Consider the following 17,931-nt stretch of genomic DNA (forward strand, 5'->3'; position numbering starts at 1 on the left):
CATAACTGGCTTTGTCTACAACAGCATTACTATCACTCCCTCCAATATAATTAATTGTAGTAGTTGCCATTTTGTAAACAGACAGAATAAATGCACCAATTACTTTTTAATGAAAAGAAAAAAATAAACCTTGCATCAGTTTGTGCACAATTAAATCAATTTTCCTATGAGTAATGAGGATGCTCCTTAATTTTTTTTTAAATTTCACAGTATAACACTTAAATATTTTATAATTTGATTGCCTTACCTTCGATTTAAAAAAGGCGTTTGAATCCCTTATATGGTCATGCATGCACTCAGTCCTTCACAAATGTGGGTTTGGCAGATATATTGCTGCCTGGGTGAAGATTTTGTATTCCGCACCCAAGCCAGAATGAAGAAGGGATGCTGTATCTCAGACTCTTTCACGACACATAGAGGTAAGAGCGAGGAGTGCCTCCCCCCCTACTCTTTGTGCTTGCTATCAAACCACTTCGTTAAGAAGGGGCAGACTTTGGCATTCCTGTGGCTGGGACCACACATGTGGTTTTGCTCTATGCGAATGACCTACTGGTCTATATCTGAGATGTTAGGGAGGATATGACTAGGATTGAGGTGATATTGCATTGGTTCCACTCGGAATTCAGACTTAATGTTAATTGAAGCAGATTGCTCTATTAGAGGGATTAGATGCCTTGCGTGGGAGCTGAACTGCTTTAACACCTTGAATGCTACAGCAATTCACACTCGGTGCTGAAGTCTTCAGATCCCCACAGCAGTATGTTCCCTAAAGACAAAATAAATTCAGGATTACACTGCCCCTATTAATGGCAGGCAGAATGGCAAAAGTCAAAATGCTACCAGTTGTATTATTTCAATGATATCCCCATGATCTTGCCCAGATCCTTTTTTCGGGAACCAGATGTACTCCTCAGAGAGCTGCTATGATAAACCAGGGGGGATGAATGGCTCCATCAACACACAATTACCAACAGAGAGGGGAGGCGGGGAGTTCCCAATTTTCGGAAATATTATGTGGTGACCCAGCTACAATGGCCTACCCGATGGCTAGCTGGCCACTCCCTTAGGGACACAACGTTGTCCCAATTGAAACCAGATGCAGGGGTGTTATAAAGATTGCTGTTCCCTAGCTCCTGTCGTACAGCTGGAGAACCAAAGTTGATGTTGGTTTCTGCCAGTGTGTTGAAGCTCAGATTATTGCTTACTGTGCCCCACCCCACATATGCTCCGGTATTACCACTCCCCCGTCTCCCCTATGCATCGGCAGACTGACCCTTATACCATAACACAATAGTCAATCATCTCAGTCACTGAAATAGGAGAGCTATATAATGCAGGCACTCCAATGAGCTTCCAAGAACTCTGTGAACAATATGGCATACACATGGGGCAATTTATGCAATATAAATGCATTAGAAACGTGATTTCTCGCCCAGAGGCAGGAAGTTACCTACACATGAGCTTTTGCAGAACGTGCACACTTTCGAGTCGGGTCGAAAACCTGTCCAGTGACTGTACCACCTCCTGTGGCAACCTGTCGCTGCGGAATTATCCCCGTTTCATGACCGATGTGAAATACACATAGGTAGGGCATTCAATAATAAAGAATAGTGGAAAGTGCAGCAATACCCCCACAGAATACCATGTAACTAGATTTCAATTAATGCAGTTTTATGTTCTCCACAGAGCATACTTTACACCGGCTAGATTAGGAAGCTCTTACTGACCATTCCTCGACACTGTCCAGGATATGCATCCCAGAAGCTGACTTTTTCCACATGTTGTGGGCATGCCCAAGACTCACCCACTAGTGGAGTCAAGAGACTGATGCACTAGCTTGTGCACTTGAAGTTCCAAACCTAGGACTCCTGAGACTCGTATATTAGGATTATTTAAGAAACCCAACACCGACAGGGCAAAGACCAGATTATTTTAACTCTCTTACTCGTCCGACGTACATTAACAATGGAATGTAAAAGCACTGCGCCCTCCTTCTCTGACTAAATAGCAGCATACACAGAAACAACGGGTGACTGCGGAACAACAGGCTTGGCATGCTGAAATACTCCGATATTTCCGTAAAGTTGGCAGAGTACGCCCAGACGTGGGTCCCTTGCTCACTCTGCCACTGGATTCAAGCTAGCCTGGCTGATGAGAGGTGCTACCCCGAAACTGGTCCCAGGATGCTGGCTTCCGGTCCAGGGAAGACCTGGCTTGGCAGTTCAGGCAGGACTGTTCCCATGAGGAACAGGGTCAAGGCTGATTTGCATATGGCTGGGTCTGAGCTGGGTGGTGAAGTGAGCTAAAGTACAACAATGGGTTTGATCCAGATCTGTGACTTGGAGAGGGGGAGAAGAATCTGAAAAGTTTCAACGCTCCATCCATTATCTCCTTGTGTTAGCTTTGTTTGCCCTAAGTTGGCAGGGTATGCCCAGACGTGGGTCCCTTACTCACTTTGCCAATGGATTCAAGCTAGCCTGGCTGATGAGGGGTGTTTCACCGAAAACGGTCCCAGGATGCTGGTATCCAGTCCAGGGAAGACCTGGCTTGGCAGTTCGGGCAGGACTGTTCCCATGAGGAACAGGGTCAAGGCTGATTTGCATATGGCTGGGTCTGAGCTGGGTGGTGAAGTGAGCTAAAGTACAATGATGGGTTTGATCCAGATCTGTGACTTGGATGGGGGGAGAAGAATCTGAAAAGTTTCAACGCTCCATCCATTATCTCCTTGTGTTAGCTTTGTTTGCCCTAAGTTGGCAGGGTATGCCCAGACGTGGGTCCCTTACTCACTTTGCCATTGGATTCAAGCTAGCCTGGCTGATGAGGGGTGTTTCCCCGAAACCGGTCACAGGATGCTGGTATCCGGTCCAGGGAAGAACTGGCTTGGCAGTTCGGGCTGGACGGTTCCCATGAGGAACAGGGTCAAGACTGATTTGAATATGGATGAGTCTGAACTGGGGTGGCTAAGTGAGCTAAAAAACGATAATGGATTTAACTTTTATCTGTGACTGGGGGCGAGTTTCAGCACTCTGTCCATTATCTCCTTGTGTTTGCATGGTTACGTAAATTGCCCGTAGCGCACGGATGCAGTGAGCTCACTGAACAGCTGCAGGCCCACATTAAAAACAATAATAAACCTCCATGAGGGCCTAACATAAAGAAAGCACTAAGACCATCTACCAAACTCTCAACATGTCCTCCCTATATATTGCCTCAGAGCCTCAGGTGCACGCAACTAGCAGGTGCAACTACTGCCCCTGCTGTTCTAGCAGATGATATAGGTAACATGGAAGGGCTGCTAGCTAAGAACAGATGTAACAAACAGCCTGCTCACTCGCTCTCCTGGTCTATGGGGAGGCCCTCAATAAGGGCTCCAGGTGTGACCTTCTGCCCCCACCCCGCTGTTTTCCCCTTCCCTTTTCCCTGCCTTGGAAGTGTACCCTTTTAACAACACATACTTACTTCTTTTTTATAGCAAAGTGTACTTCACCTTTGATTTTCTTAACATATCAGGGACGTACGGTTGGCTTCCCTGTTTATGGTACTTACTATTGCTAAATTCTTCTGGCAATAAATAGATAAGATTCAAAACTCACTGAATGTATTATTATGAAAAAGGCACCATACAAACATATAGAGTGTACCTATGTACAAACATGTCTGTTGATCACCAATGTGTAATGTCTATATATTGTCTGACTAATTATACATGCTGATCTCACAATTTATTTTTATTTTTATAGATCTATAATTGACAGTGAAGGTATGGCAACATTATGGGACAAATCCACAATTAGTTTGGAGGAAGACGAAGATAGAAAATACAGGGGTTAACACATCTTCTAATTAAACTTTCATCATCTCTTTAATGCGTTACCAAGATTGTAACGCCAACGACATATTACTGTGAGCAAGGAGTAGGAGTTATTATTGGTTTGAAAACGTTTTTAAAGATGAAGGACAGGTTAAGTTTGGAAAAACAAACAGAGCTGTTGTACTTTTAGATTCTTTGGGTATTGAGGATAGGCTCAAGCCTACTCTGAGCAGAATCAGGAGGCAGTTTTTGGAATTTCTCATTTCAGAAAGAGAAATGTGTATTAAAAGTTACTGATAGCAAAGTTAAAAATAAGAATTGAAAAGTGTGGGGAGTGTGGAACTGGTATTATTGACAATGCATAATAGTGTTAACGGGTTGTGGGCCTGTTCGGCTCAGGCAGTTTGTCCATGTCCTTATTGTTCCAAGTTGCAAAAGTTGAAACTGCATATTTGAAAATGGAAATTAAAGAATAATTTAGCTGGGGCGTAGGAGTATAGAGGAGCTTCAACTAGTATATGAATATTTGAAGATAATGACAATGTAGTGATTAAAGGGCTGATTTTTAAATTGGACGTATATATACACAACGTCGCAAAACCGACAGTGTACACACCACCAAGATAAAGGTATGCCAACCAGAATTTGATGTGGATGGACCTCTCATGCCTGCGACTTGCTAGCAAAATTGTCTGAGTAGGCCACTGCCTTACTAGTTTATTCGCTGCTCAGCGTGACAACTAGTGCATGGAGATGGTTCGGTCTGTTATGGTCCTACAGAAGGGTGCTCACCTAATCAAGAAGAACAGGCCAGTCAAAGCCCATTCCACTGCACTTTTCAGAATGATGATGGTAGTGGTAAATTAATCAGGGGTGGAGAACATCAGGAATGATTTTCGAAGTGCTGGTCCTGGCTTCACAAATATGATGTAATATTTCTGTGTGATATTCCAAAAGGTTGCTTTGTCCACTGCATGCATCTGCCGCAATTTAGTCTGAAGAGGTTTCTGAAAGCTCTCAGTTCCAAAATGCCTGCCTAAATACCCATGTAATTAGTCAAAATAAAAAAAGATGCAATGCTAGACAGACAAATTAGTCAATTTAACAATGCATGAATCCCAAATGTGCTTTTGCAATAATTGAATTAAATAAAGACATACAGTATTTTTTATTCTAAACATGTTCCATTTTTTTAAAACCTTTAGGATGAGGTCCAAGAAAAATGATGGGGCACTTGGGCAAGACTGCTAGACACTCTGAATGCTGTGAAAATGGGTTGGATAGAGTCTGATAGCAAAGTTTTCAAGTGCCCCCTATTTATAAGTCCTGATCCCATTTCGAGGTCAAACATGTGCAAAAGCAATAAGGATTGATTGGCTGCCAGTCTTCAGGACAAAGAACCCTGCATAAACTGATGAACAACGGGCTGCAACTTCCCCAGTGCTAATTGAAGAGAACTAGGTACACTGCATTAATGGTGTATAGCACCCACACGTGAGTATGCCTCAGTAGCCTTGGCAACTATAGGTATATCCCCGAACGACCCTTGCTGATTTCTACAAGGTGTACAGATTAACAGCGTGCTACCATAGCGCAGTCCCACCCCAACCAGATACCCAACAGCCTCTGTGGAGCCTTTGTGTGACATACTGTCTTACATTTTAAAGGTTTCGAAATACACAGCACAGTAGTTCACATTGACATCCTTTAAAGTTGCCTTACAATCTGCTAATCTACTTAAAAACATTTCAAAACTATTACGTACTTTGGCACAGTGACCTAAGTCATAACTTCCTTTTATATTTCCTCTAATTTCCCTAACACCCAAACATCTGCAACAATTTACTCATTGAATAGATACAGGCCATCAGAGGGTGCTCTCTAAACACCTGATTGTAAAGCTCCTAAAAACCATTCACAAACGAAAATCATTGATATGCTAACCTTCAAGTCAATCCTCATTGTGACTGCAGTCATCCATCCTCAGTAAAAATCAAAGTATGCATTGGAGGTTCGGAAATGTTTGAATTTCCTTATTGTCCAAAATGTCCTATACTAGGATAATCAAGTTAAAGCCCAATTGTAAGCAGAGGATTCACAGATATGAACAAACATGGAACGGTATGAGATCGGTCCAAAAACAACGCAGGATGCCGTGGAACAAAATCGGAAAACCTATGCCAAAATGTATTACTGTTTATTATAACTATTTACTGAACATACATTTCACCACCAGGGTAATCTCTTGGTAGGAGCTGGGCTCAGCATTGGCAAAACAAAAAACAAAACAACTCGTAATTAAACTGGAGCATAGGAAGCACTATTTGTTCATGTCTCAACAGCCTCCTTTCAACATAGAAATGAATAAGCTGGGGTGGGCGAGCTCATGTGACAGTCTTGTCAGAATTACCTGATGTGGTGGCGCATATGGGTAAAGGGGCAGCCGAAAGAAAAAGGAGAGAGAGAAGAACAATGAGCAGGCAAGGAGGATTAGGATGGCTTAAACCAACAAAAGAATCACACTTTTCATGAGGACCATGACCAGAAAGTACTAAGAAAACCCCGCCCAAGAGGACAAGAACCAGAAGGACCAGGGAATGAGGAACCAGGACAACTGGTGGGGCCAGAAGGACCACTGAACCATTGGGAGGAGGGTCAAGGAGACTAGGGCAATAAAAACTGACAATTATACCACCAATGGACAAAATGCGGACAAGCACCAGAATCAGAATCAGGAGGCCCAGGACAAAACGGGGTGAGCCAAGAGTAACAGAGGGAAAAAGACCTCCAGGAAGTGGAGGCCAGTGTGATTCTAGGTCGCACTATTAGCACACAAAGTAAGGATTCTTCTCCTCCGAAACCGAAATGCAAGCTCCATATACCTCCGCTCCTTATTATAATGTACCCATTGACTCTTTGCAGGGGTGTGGAATTTTCTAAAGTATCTACTGAATGAATGAATGAAATAAAATTTGATTTGTAGAGTGCATGGCTGCCCGAAAGCGTCCCAGCGCTTGCTTAGGGAACCCGTCCTGGTATTCCTCTGCGAGATAACCCATTACTGGGCATCCCCAAGGTGAAAGCCAGGCATCCCGCTGCATGGGGCCGTTGTGGAGATTAATCAAGCTATTGCCCAGAGTTACAGAGTGGGACTCCATGATTGGAATAGGCACGAGGCGAGAATTGTCAGGTCCGGGGAAATTTGAGCTCAAGACCCGCCGAGGCGGGGAATTGAACCCTGGTCCGGGCCAGACCTCTGCATCAGGGTCTGCCGCTCCAACCACTTGAGCCACACTTCTCCACTCTACTCATGATGGGATTGGATGTTTGATAAATGTACTTGTAAAACAATAAATCCAGTTGTCCCTTTAGTGCCATGCAGTGATGTGACAAAATATGGTAGCATTCTCATTACAATATAGCTCTGAAAATAGACTCTGATTATGGCAGGATTCAGATATCAGAGTTTGGATGGTTTTGCAACCTTTTCACAAATTTACTGGGGCCGGAATAGGTGCTTCCAGGGAAAGCCATTTTCATTCTGTGCACTGCTACAAACTTGCATGTGTAAGGGTCTTCACCAACTCTTCTCTAATATTCCCCCATACTAGGAAAGGCTGGAAATTTACCACTGACAAGAGCAGAAGTAAAACGTTTTCAAGGGTGGAAAAAAGGAGTTGTAGGGAAAGTGAACTTGCAAACACTCAGATTTCAAATGAGCAGATCTACACATGCATATTTGCTCATATTACAATGTAGTTCAAACTTTTTCTAGGAATTCAGTTTCCAGGCCTATTTTTCTTGTGAATTCATGAAAGCAGTGAATCTACACTAAGCCAAGGACATATACCATGAATGCAAGTTTGTGATTTTTTTTAAAGACTTGGGTCCCTAATTAGGTCTGGTGTTAGCCAAGACCTTTTCTTTTTATTACAATAATATGCAGCTTCATGTATAGCTACGTTCACTGTGAGTGATGACATTCAGCTATTTCACAAGGGGCTCATAAAGACGTTTGCTCCAGTGCGACGGACTACTATGTCACAATGTGCTTATTGAGACTAAAACTTGTTTTGGGCAAATGTTTTTGCTGTATTTGTGAGCATCCAGCAGCTCCCACAATAATAAAGTTTTACAAAACAAAGTCAAATCAAAACGCGAATTGACAAAACCAAAAAGTTAACAACCTACATCGGACTATTTGCTTTGCCAATTGTTTTTTATTTTCTTGTTTCCCATAATGTTGCCAAAACTGGCTTTACTCTGATTTTCCATTGTTAACCTATCTCTGGGGAGACTATCATATAACAAACACATTTTATTAAACAACACATAAAATAAAGTGTACCTAAAATTGCACAATAGTTAGGTAAAATTCTTTTTTCTAGAGCCATATTTTTGGTGTATACATTTGATTTTGAAAGCAAAGAATCATCAGTCTTGCTTTCAAGCTTCTGCAAATATTTGCATCTAATCAGAGAGCATTTTGGGAGCAGAATATGTAGTCTCAAAATGTTAATACTTTGCAATCATGTGTACACATTTATATATTGGAACAACTTTCAGTAATGCATGCTGAACTCTTAGGGTGTTTGTTGTTTCCACTTAATAAACAACAAATTATTAAGAAAAATGTATTTTCATGAGGGCCATCTAGTACACATTCGGAATCATTTAATGACAACCTGCAGTCAATACACAAAAGTATTGGACAAACAAAGTATGTTGATAAATACATGTTTATGCACTACCAACACTCAACATTTGTGTATATAATCTATAAGCATCGTTTTTGACCAATCCAAGGGTAAGGTGCTCCAAGTGAAGAAACTGCATAGTGCAGGTGATAAGTGAGATTGGTGAAAAAAGTACACAGCTGAATTTATAGGACAAAGGCTTTTGCTATAACACTGAGCAATCAGAGGAGTTAGAACTCATCAAATACTTCATATCAATTTAAATACCAAGCATATGACAGTTTAAAACATTGTAAATGTCGACGTTTCAACCTCTAAACCAAAGAACTTAAAGCAGGGTCTTCGTCAGGAAAAGAAAAGGTGGCACCCTAAAAAGATAATAAGTAAATGGGTCTAAGTCAAAGTCAAGGACAAGCAAAAAGTTCTAGACCAAATGGTAAATGCACATCCTAACCATATAGAGAGGTCACTGGCTTATCAATAATCTCCACCAAAAGAAGCAAAATTATATTTTTAGAGCTGCGGGAAAATATACTGAAAATAGAGTATAGAAAAATGTGTTTGTGTAAATGTAATAAAGGTATACTGAAACCCCAAGGCAAATTCTTCTATGGATCAAATTAACACAGTATGGACACTGGTATAAAAGGAAAAAGGACCAGAAAAGAAAATATATTTTCAAATAAACTGACCAATAATTTAAGGCGAATAAATAATCAACCTTAAAAGTACCAGGCAAGGGTACTGTATGTACATACAAGCAAACAAAAATGAGGAGGGAGCCATCTTTCACAGCATAGTGTGTGCTACATACACACTCCACGTCAAATTTGTATTCAAGGAGTCAGGGGTCAAATGTGTGTATGCACATCACATGTTTATGAAAGTGCACCAACCACTACGTTGTGTGGATGCTGATAAGTGTCAGGTTGCAACAAAAAAAAACTTTAAAAATATATTAAAATGGCTCAGACGAGGTGTTGCAGAGATGATGAATACATAACTGGAAATTAATTAATTTAAAATTATGACTCACAAAAGTGATGTTTATAGGGGAAGAAAAAGGAAAACAGACTATGGGACTAGAAGAAAGATTGTTATGAATGGGAGCCTGCAAAGCAAACATTGGCAAAGCCAGTAGGTCTGGAGTGGAGGATTAAAGTGGAGTGGAGTCGATTGCAGCCACGGCCCGTGGAAGGAGTGGGGTGGAGAGGCGGGACAGTGTGGGGGGTGCTAAAAACCGGAGTATGGATAATTGAAGGTAAGTAAACAATTTAATAAATAAAAACGAATTTCGTAGCGCACCCTGCATCACATTTTGCTATGCAGGGCGCGCTACGAAATTTGTTTTATTAATTAAATTGTTTACTTACCTTCAATTATCCATACTCTGGTTTTTAGCACCCCCCACCCTGCCCCTCCCCCACCCCGCCTCTCTGCCCCACCGAAACAGCCTCCACGGGCCGTGGCTGGTCGATTGGAGTGAATAAGAGTGGCGTGGATAAGACTGGGGTGTATCAGAGTGGGCTGGAGTGGAGAGAAGGACAAAACAAAAACAAATGCACACACAAGGAATCACCATTGCAAAATTGCTGTCAATTACAACCTCCTGAAACTATACCCCTAAAAGCACAAGCTAAAAAAATGAAATATGAATGCGACTTTGTGTAATCGACATTGTGCTCATGTAAAGTGCTCCGGGTAGGGTTGTGTTCATATAAATATTTTTTTTTTTAATGAAAATGTAGTACTACAATTACAGTGCGAACAGGAGATGGACACTAATTAAGAGAAATACATTTGTACTTCGTCCATGTGATACACAAGAACTGACGCCTGTGACACAATGACAAATTAGAAGGCAGTTAAGAAGAGTGATAATGATGCCAACAAATGATAAGTTATGGGTAGACTAAAAGCCCCTTTTAGGTTGCTTTTTTTTAAGCTACAATAGGTTGCCAAGAGACAGCAGCGCATGCACTCTCTGACTGCAGGCTCCTCCTAAAAACAAAAGTTGTCAAAGTGCCAAATTCAAAAATGCCAAAATTAAGGCCCAGTTATTATTAACTAAAACTCAAAAGGGTGCTAAATTCATGAACAATAAATTAATGTTACGAAGTCAAAATATCCTGCAGTGTAACTCACATAGGACTTAGGATAAAAATTTGTAAATAAACAAATATCACGTGTGAAAAACTGAAATGTTAGAAATAATTATATACATGATCAACGAATCGTCAGAGTAATACCCTAATGCAATGCTCAAGGAAGAAAAATTAGAACATGTCATTGAGAGACTACATTCTAAGGAGTGCCTAAGTTCCTTGTTATAATGTTCAACAAGTTGCGCTTGTGTGATACAGTTAATCCTGCTACAATGCAGTTATATTCTGGCTTACAACTTTTGAGTAATCTGACCAATATAAATGAGACTACAGGAGAACATTATGGCAAAAATGATGATACAAGAATTGCAATTTGTGAATCAGTTTAAAGTATATTTAGTGTGACCATAGCTCAACCATTTGTTTTACAGTCAGTACTTGTAAATTAATCATTATCGACACTTGAAATGACCAATGATGGGGAAGACTGCTTTGTGAACACAGATTTGTTGACTTTCTGATGGTAGAATTCCTCAAACCGCCATCTTACAAATGTTTTGACCACAATTAAAAGCGAACAAAGGTTTGAAGGAAGAGCAAAATAGATCTTGCTCCATATGCCAATGTTTGATCACAATTTTGTTAATGTCATTACTAACAACACTCTGGGTGCTTACATAGGCATATTCTCTTCATTAATGTTTTTTTTTGTTTTAGGTGTAAGACTGTTCCACTTGAAAAGCGTAATGTCCTTTGTATTGCCTGTTTGAGAAGGCTTAACAGGTAAACCCCTCTGGAATTATCTTGTAAACAATACCTCGGGCTGGAAAAAGAACTCCTCCTTCTTGGCATAGTTCCTTCTTACATGCAGCAACTCGCCGAGTTGATAAAAGTTGTAATAAGTGAATCCTAATGCTCTAATATCTCTTTGACAGTAACATCATCAAACTAATGGTCCTCCTTGATGTACCCTGGGTCATAACATCACTGCTCCAAACTGTACTCAACTGACTCATGTATGAGAAGTGTTTCTTAAGTTTCCTCTCTGGATCTCTTAATTCCCTACAGTCACTACACTTAGGAATGGACTGCACAGATACATGAATGAATACCGTCTGTTGATTTCCCAAATTATGACACACCCTTTCACCATGTGGAGGCCCTGACAGACCCATACAGGAAAGTGTCTATTTATTCACCAGGTCAGAGCAAATCCGGTCCTGGATGGACCATATAAAATTATGTATAAACGCTGTTCACTATTTTTCACAGCATCCCAGAACATCAGTGAGCAGACACTCACTGGCGCAAGGCATTTTCCTGAAGGGCTGGAGACCGATTTTATTACGGGGACGCAGGCAATTTTGTTGTTGGGGCTGGGCCGGCCTTGTTTCCTGCCTGCAGCACTTCAGCACCCATTAAATGAACCATGAAAAACAAATCATTTTAAAACGTGCTCAGTCAGACCCCACTCGCTTAAAAAACATTTGTGTTGCATTTGGTTGGTTCCTGCAGGGTCACCTGTTCGAGTGCGGACCTTCAGGGACTTAGAGGAGCGAGGAGAGGGGGTATGCTGTTGGTTGTCTCAGTTTAGAATATTAAACTATACCACTGCATTGAGTGGCAATTGTTAGAAGTGATAAATTCTAATAATGAGCTCATTAAATCAGTACCAAGATAGCCTATCGAGTGATTAGCTGCTCTTTATAAATCCTGATTGGTTGAGAAACATGTATGCTCCCCCACCACCACAGCCCTGACAACAATGCTATTAGTGAACCAAGAGTAAAGTCAGCTGTGTTTTGTGTGGCTCAGAGTGTTACTTTAGTTTGAGAAACATTATAGACTTCTGCTTTTATGCAGTGGACACCCCAAACTGATGTATTTCAAGAAGCTGCCATGTTATGATGAAGGAAAAGGAGGTACTGCACAGAAAGCAATTGCCTAGAAAAAAATACAATGTGGACAAAAAGAAGCCAGGATTGATGCATGGTTACCTAGTTTCACGTTGTGCAATTCAGCCACTACGTGGTTAAATCTTTCTCTCTCCCATTCTAGATGAAAGCATAATGCTTTGTGTTTAATTCTTTTAGGCGTTAAATCTGAGCACTAAGTTAAATAAAACCAGGCCAAGAATGTTTCGTAAGGATTGGTGCTGAAAGTGTTTGAGGGGGGGGGGGGGTGATGTTTTAATGCAGAAGCTACAATGAAAACCAGAGCACATACCCTTGTTTAGAACCATAAGCCCTTTGGCTCTGTGTAGCTAAAAGTCTTTATTCATTTTCATCCGTTATTAATTGAATTCATCCTAGGGTGACCAGATTTTGAAAAGCAAAAGCCGGGACATTTAGCAAACATAGAAGAAGTACTACAATTTTACATCAACGAGCGGCGACGTAATAACTTAATGGCAGTGTTCATCATAATAGAAATACAGACAATGAGGCACTATGGGAATACATTAAATGAAAACCTAGCTTTACACGTTTTAAGTAAATTGCTTCTAGATAAGCAGTGCTAACTCGCCCTTCCACGGAGCACATAGAAACGTGCCTTCCCTATTTTTTCAGTCTACCCACTTTGAAAACCAGGGCAAGTGCTAACGTATCCACCCACTCCTCACCATCCAAATATTAATTCACTGGGCCACGCAGCCCTATCTCCAGTCTCCATCCAGCCAAGGATTGTGCAAGCATCTGTAATAAAAGTTGTGTTGCAAAATGTATCATATTTGCATTTTTAGGTCTCGCCTAGCGTTGCAGCGCACATGTGCTGCACGCTCTGCGAGGCATATTGTTGCATTAGAGGAGATTTTAAAAGTGGAGTTGAAGCCCCACCCATCTTTTTTATTGGCTGGCGTCTTTGTTTATGGTAAACGCTGGCTTGTGATTGAAAATGAGGCTTCTTTGTCACCGCCATGTCTCCTTTTGGGACCGCCCTAGGGACTGGATCGTTTACTTGCGGCGTTAGACGGTCTTCTTGAATTAGTTGGTAGGCACTTTTTTTGTCATTCCGCCGCGAAGCGCGTGCTGCAGCTATATGCGCCCAAATTATATATTTTTTTATTACTTTAAAGGAGCGCAACACCCGCTAGGGACATTGCGCGCACTTTATTTATTGATATTTTCGCTGCGTCCACTTCAGGGATACATCGCTCTGTTTGGTTTATTTTTTTTACTATTAACACTAAGGGCATCGCCGCTTCAAGGACACCGTGCTCGGTTTCTTTATATAATTTTTTAACTTTAACACTGAGTGCAACGCCCACTTCAAGGACACTGTGCTCCGTGTTAAAGTAAAAAAAAAAAAAAGAAAGAAGAAACCAAGCGTGGTGTCCTTGAAGCGACGCCGCACTCAGGATCGCGTGGTTTACACTGGACGAATGCTTAACTGAGCTTTGGGTCTGAGAACATGCTGCCGTAGGCTATTAAGCCGTCAGCCCAGTTGCGCAGGCATCTAACCCTGCTGACTGTGGTAGTTCACCAACTATCTTGCATGTAATGTTATCTACGGGTAACTGGGCGTTTGCATGTTTGTGTGCCCAGGAGGGCGAGCACGGTCATGCATCGCACCCGTGGAGTCTACATGCCACGCCTTTCTGCATTCCTCTAAGTCACCAGAGAGCCCATTGTATGGCATGGGCTTTGCCCTGGGTCGCCTGTACACCCCAAACCCTGAGGCGCATTCCGAGGACTTGCATAGCCTTCACCAAGGAGTGTACTTGTGCGTTTTCTCTGAAGATTTCCTATGCAGTGTAATTCCTGCACCCCTTGCATCCACAGTTACTGAGGGCTGTTTTGCCTGTGTGCATGTTCTGTTGGGGATTGAGGAACAATATGTCGCAACATAAACAGGAGCTCTTTCAGAATAAACGGTTCCTATGCCAGTTGCTTTTAGTTTTGAACGATGTGGGGGCTTCCAAGACGAGGAGCTGTATGTTTTGCCGAAAACCGCAGACCTTAAGTCGCGCACAAGCAGCGCAACGCCTCCTCCATCCGGTACACTGAGTAAGATCATCGGCAGTGTGTGTACTGCACGGAGCCCTAAACCGAAATTGAGGCAGCCTCCTGCTTTACATCTTAAGCTTTGTGCCCAGTATTTGTAATTCATAACGGCTTCGTGTGGGCACTGTGCTCATCTCAGGAGGCTATATTTAGAATCCATCTGGAGACCATCCACCACACTGAGCTGCGTTCATCTTGGCCTTGTACTATTGTGGGTACAGTACAAAAGTAACACCCCCAATGGTTTACTATCCCAGTACTAGACTCGATCTATGCATGGGCACGTTTTCACCCAGGAGCACTTGACTTGTCCTTGTTATCAATTCTAATAGCTCCTAATGCTCTATGTATGGTGCAATGCAACTCCATTTTCACTTTGTTTGTTACCCAAAGTTTTATCTTAGATGTTCCGCACTGTCAAATCTGTTTCACTATGTACCTTAACCTAATCCTCCCCCCCCCCCCGTTTTTTAACACGAACTTGACACAAAGGTTTCAGAGCATTTTACATGAACACCAGTCGTGTTACACAAGAACACATTCATTTTTTTTTGTTAGGCACAGGGAGATTAAGTGATTTGCCCCGAATCACAGGATGTTAAGCGTCATTGCCGAGACTTGAACTATGTTCCCCACATTTGAAATCGATTGCATATGCCATTAGCCTACATCCTCTCCCCTAATGCTAAAGGACTTAGGACAAGTAGTGGTAAAGCTGGGGACCTTGTAGTGCCGGTATGCCTCTACTAAGTATGGTGTGCTTAATGGAGCTATATTTGGTGTCTGATTCCATATTTCTACTGCGCCACACCATCTGCCTCCTGCTTATATTTTCCATCAAACACAAAGTCTAGCATACCACCAGTGCTGTGTCATGGCACTCCATCACACTAAGGCCACCCGGCGCTGTTAGCTTTGTATCAAGAAGCACCCATCACTCACATGGTACCAAGCAGTACCAGCTGTCATATCCCCTCCTGTAGAGCTCATAGCTTGCATACAGCCAGCAACCACAATGAACATCAAAGAGCGCCATCAAACCACAGTGATGGTACAGAAAGGTTCAAGCCACCATGCCTTCTAACATAGAGCTCCAACAGAAGATGATTGCACGCGTTTCCCACTGCTCTAGCAGTCAATACAGTAGGCTATGTTTTTAGGTTTTGTATAGTGCTAGATTACCCGACAGCGTCTTGGCGCTATGTTTTCAAAGCTTTCCAGTATTGAAAAAGATTTTGTGAATTGGCAGTAACTGCGTCTCTTTTACCGGCATCCTTGCTTCTGGTAAGCATGGACTACAACAAGTACAAAGAGGCACAGTTACTGCCAGCCTTGCTGGTCGTAAAAAACGCCTATAAGTACAAAGTGTGTGTTTACACAATACTTGCAGGTTTTCAAAACACATACATTAAGGATATTGTAATTTACAATGCCAAAAGCTCAAACTCTCGCAAATGTGAGACCTATTGCATTGCAAATGCTTGTTTCTTTAAACTCTTGGTGGAGAATCCCGCATAGGGGTAGAAATGGTGCAATACAACAATAAAGAAAAGAAATAATGATGGTGTGTGCAAATTCGACTCTTTCCAACACCTTCCTGTCATGCATTAGCACAGCCACAAGTCTGTCACAAAAATAGGTGAACAGAACGCAACGTCAAATTTCTTCCCACAAGGGACCACAGTACGAAAAACACACTTTACCAACCAAGCAACAGAAGGGCTGCTATGGGCCCACCCAGAAAACGATCTGAGGCCTCATTCATTGTAAAAATTATCTATACAAAATAATGACATAACATTATCTCAAGTGGTACGGTGCACTGCAGGAATACCAATGAGCACTTGCCGGACATCCTCTGGTCCTGACTTTTAAACCCATTTTTTCGGCAAAGCTGTATAATTAAACATGACCTCAGGCTGAAATTAAATGGATTCATGCCGCTATGTTAAGGTGAACATGTATTCAATACTTACAAGGCGTGTCCGTGAACCGCAGCCTGACATGCACGGCTCGTTGTTGATATTTTAACGGATGTCATCTGTTCAACACTTCCGGGTCGCCTAACACCCGGTCTCAAAGCAGAACATGTACGGCAGTCGCTCAGGAGTGGGAGGGGCTGGTATTTTGTAGTTTACCTGTGATTGGATCATCTTAGCCAATCCTAATGCGCCGCAGCATTTCGATATAGTGATTGGCTGTGAAGTATACTAGGTGGCCTATCCATGCAATCCACTAACAGGACGTCAGTGATTACCCCCGCCCTCTTGTATGGAGCGGTTTTAGAATGGCTGGGGTGTGTCGGATGAGAGTGGGTTGCTGATACAGCGGTAACCGCATCCTGTCTCAGCCCGGTCAGCCCCGGCGGGTGCCGCACAACTTTCTGGATAGGAAAAAGGATGGAGCAGGGCGTAGTTGGAGTGAGTGAAGTGTGGGCGCAATCACGGGGTACCCTTCGGCGGCCCGTTGGAGGAAAACAGATACAACAACTAACAGCCAGACCTCGTTATCTTTTTTTAAATGCATTTTTTATATAGCGTGGACATTACCTAAAGGTGTTTAGATCGATTTACGTTAAAACAGTTTTCATTACGAAAGATAGGTTTCTTTCCTTGATCATACACTTAGTTGTAGAATAGAAAATGAGGTTAGTGATTCGTATTTGAATGGCATTTTAAAAATTCAAAAAATAATCTTCTGTATTTTAGAATTAACAGTGTGCCATGAGTTTTAATGAATACGAATTTTGAGAAGCGGGCAAATCTTTGTAACTAAATTTCAGAGCTTTGTATAAATTCAAAGTTAGTACCTCATCAGTTAGTTAGGTAACCAACTGAACCCATGTCTACAACTCCCAGTTCTAGCACCCCTGACTAGAATAGACTTATCCTTAGCTACTCTGTAACTGCATTGTCGGGTTTACAGCAGTTACATGGTTTCTTTTTTCTTATCTCTCACTTCACTTAACTTTATCTTTCGAAAGTGTACTCCACGATATGACTTTTCGTAGAGCAGAGTTTATTGCAGCCATTGGAAGATGTACTCAGTATCTTGGGTTACCTGAAACTGCCTGCATTTCAAACACCATCATAAGTTAGAACAAGGCAGTGCTTAATTTCCAAAGAGTAAGTGCCAGTGCCCAAAGTTTTGTGTAAAAGCTACGTATGCACAATGGGCATAGATGGCAAAGACCATCACTTCTACCTCCCTCCTCTTTCGTTTCCTTTCTATCACTTTAACCAGCTCTTCTTCCTGTTGTACCTACATCCTCTCTCTAGCACTACTTTCTCTACCTCACTTATGTATACCACATC

General features: G+C 42.0%; 1 protein-coding gene across 1 annotated transcript in view; it reads right to left on the minus strand.

Annotated features, from left to right (window-relative positions):
* The window catches only part of EXOC2 (exocyst complex component 2), a 1,143,674-nt gene extending 1,126,951 nt beyond the window's left edge, over positions 1-16,723 (minus strand). Inside the window, exon 1 of the mRNA XM_086965054.1 lies at positions 16,594-16,723. The gene's annotated coding sequence lies outside the window, so the exon portion shown is untranslated. The remainder of the gene's footprint in view (positions 1-16,593) is intronic.
* Between the last annotated feature and the right edge of the window lie 1,208 nt (positions 16,724-17,931).

This window comes from Lissotriton vulgaris, chromosome 4_1 (assembly GCF_964263255.1).
Source record: "Lissotriton vulgaris chromosome 4_1, aLisVul1.2, whole genome shotgun sequence".
Taxonomy (NCBI): Eukaryota; Metazoa; Chordata; class Amphibia; order Caudata; family Salamandridae; genus Lissotriton; species Lissotriton vulgaris.